Source organism: Danaus plexippus, chromosome 14 (genome assembly GCF_018135715.1).
Source record: "Danaus plexippus chromosome 14, MEX_DaPlex, whole genome shotgun sequence".
NCBI classification, from domain to species: domain Eukaryota; kingdom Metazoa; phylum Arthropoda; class Insecta; order Lepidoptera; family Nymphalidae; genus Danaus; species Danaus plexippus.
Genome location: NC_083546.1, coordinates 8,084,175 through 8,087,102, shown reverse-complemented (window position 1 = coordinate 8,087,102; position 2,928 = coordinate 8,084,175). Strand labels below are relative to the sequence as shown.

Here is a 2,928-nt window from a genome sequence, read left to right as displayed (position 1 = left end):
TAGCAGAGCGTGGTTTCGATCCACGGACCTCTGGGTTATGGGCCCAGCACGCTTCCACTGCGCCACTCTGCTTATGTTGAGGATCATAAAGGTTTATAAGTTGTTGATAAGAAATTATTTTATTATTTACTATTTATTAACCGTTTATGAAGCCACTGATATCTAACTAATTACCAGGTATGTAATGTTCCTGTTTGTTACCAATTAAACGCTTTGACCCTTAGTAGACAATCAAACCTGTTTTATAAGTACGTGTTAGGATACTGTTCTATATGTATACAATGTTTATTAAATATACTATTTGTATTTAAAAATATAAATTATCATTTAAAGATTAATAATCGAATTGTGATGGTAAGACTTACAAAAGTGTTGCGTCGTCAGTAATATGTAAAAACAAGTATTTAGTATACTATTATATTGAAAACAGCTTTGTCATAAAACTGTTATATGTAATAATAATACTAAAAAAATATTTTTATTGTATTTAAAATATCATCTGATTAAATACTGTAGGAATTATTATTAAAAAGTAAGAGTAAGACTTAGGTTCTTAGGTTCGTCGCCAGTAACGTGTCAAATATGTGTTTAGTAAACCGTTAAATTGGAATCCACTTTCAAATATCATTATTTAAGAGTTATTTATAAGAGTTATATTTTCGATATATACTTCGTTAAAATAAAAAAGTAAACATCTTGAATATCGATTGCTAAGGGTAAGACATATAAAACATAGCCCTTCACTGAGGCAAGGCAGTTTTACATCAGACAGATCTCCAAGTGGAAACTTGTGGTTATAGTGACTACATAGACGAGATAAGTATATTTTATTGTATAGTTATTCTTTATGAAAAACAATGTTCTGTAAAATTATAACATGTAGGTACAGTAAATAAATAAAATGTTTTTAGATATTTTAATGAATTTATTTGAAATATGTATGTAAATGTATCTTTCTCATAAAATATTTTAACTATATTCTAACACACGCATATTTTCCTCGTAAACATCTCAAAGGATATTGAGTACGTTTCTATGTATATTTTGAGCTTTAAGTTCTAACCATAATTTCAAACGGAAAATTTTTCTGCATTTATACGGATTCCCTTTTATGTTTGTGTCATAAAACTATTTCTTGTAAAGTAGCTATAAATACTTCTCTCGCGTTACACTGTAATAAGTTACGTTTCCATTTATCCGGAAAGGTAAATGCGGTGAAACACTTTGTCCTTATTACCTTCAATCGCTCGAATATCCTTGTTTGAAAATTTGTTATCATCTAATAATTACTGTGAAATCATTATTACGGTCTTAATTAAAACATTTGTCACTTGAATTTCTACAGATATTTAATATCCGCCAGATAAAATTTCTAAAAATAGCCTAAAATTTTTGCGAGTTCACAAATGATACATAACTAAATTTTTCTGATAAATAAGTGATTTTATTTTATTTTACATCTTTCCGACGTTTCAATTACTTTAAAACAACCGTGATCACAGGCAGACGAGATGGAAGTGTCTATCGGTTCGCCTTGTTATTGCTTGTCACTACTGATTTTGTTTGTCCGTTGTGAGTTCACACACTAAATCCGGTTTGACAAACCACAGATCCTCGCTCGTAAATACAGGTACATATATACAGAGACTAAACCACAAAACTATTATATGTAAGAAATATCCCAATTTCAGTACAAATTCATCATCATCATCATCATCATCAGCCTATCAGAGCCCACTGCTGAGCAAAGGCCTCTTCTCACATGGAGGAGGTTTGAGCATTATTCACCACGCTAGCTCAAGACGGGTTAGCGATTTCAAATTTATAATTTGAAATTATAAGTCCAGGTTTCCTCACGATGTTTTCCTTCACCGTCTGTCAGTGGTGTCTAAATACTGTTAGAAAGTACAAATGACTATGAAAAATCACATTGGTACTTACCAAGTTTCGAACCCGAGCCCACACGCACGAGAGGCGGTCCTTTAACCTCCAGGCCACCACGACCTTATGTACAAATTATGGCTAGTAGTTATCGGCCCCGGGATTCCCTCATCAATATAAAATCCCATGTCCATAAACACAACTACACTTTAAGATACATCTAGAGTATTATCTACCTAGAGTAGTTTGTCTAAGCAGTTTGTTTGCAATCAAAAAATATAAATTAAATAAATAAAAACTTGTGTGTTAGGACTCAATTTAAGTTTCTTTTTCTTTAAACGATAAATGCATTTCCAAAGTTAATTGGCATCTCTGTAAGAGACAGATGCTACTGATTCCTATTGGAATCCGAACATCTTTTACTTTACTAAGCTACTAAAAATACTGATCATATATTTTCTATGTTACAGTCTTGAATAAAGCAAGAGACTGTATCAAATGAACACTCCTGGAATGGAAAAATAAAAATAGAGGAGAATTAGGTTTTTTTTATAATCCATGAATATTCAAAATAAATAAAGAAGTAACTAACAACCTGTCGGCCTTCGTAAAGGTTATTATAATTTTCGTAAAATATTTCTACAGTCGTAAGAAATCACAGAGAATTTGTAATTCCTTTTCTAGTGATATTTTACATACGCTATGTGAATCTTAAACGAACGCAGAGTTCTTGGAAAATTTTCTCATTTTCATTGCTTTTGAGAATAATAATAATAATATAATTGAAAAACTTCAAACGTTGAAATAACTTAGTTCTTGGACTTGAATGTGTATAGAAAATTCAAAGATATCAAACAATATGTTGCTAATACTTTCTATATAACAGTGACATATATAAATCACTCGAACATTAATGATAAATTCTCAGTAGTCAATTTATTGACGTTGTTATTTATCATTATTGTAAGCATGAATTTCAAAAGATTTCGTGACGTCATCAATCTTAGAGCCTCGTGAGCAGAGCCTCGTTTGAACAATATTCAGACT

The 2,928-nt window shown here is 31.0% G+C and overlaps 1 non-coding gene across 1 annotated transcript; it reads right to left on the bottom strand.

Annotated features, from left to right (window-relative positions):
* Trnam-cau (transfer RNA methionine (anticodon CAU)) lies at positions 1–72 on the bottom strand. The gene has a single exon. It is a non-coding gene; the product is annotated as a tRNA-Met (tRNA).
* Positions 73–2,928: the final 2,856 nt, after the last annotated feature.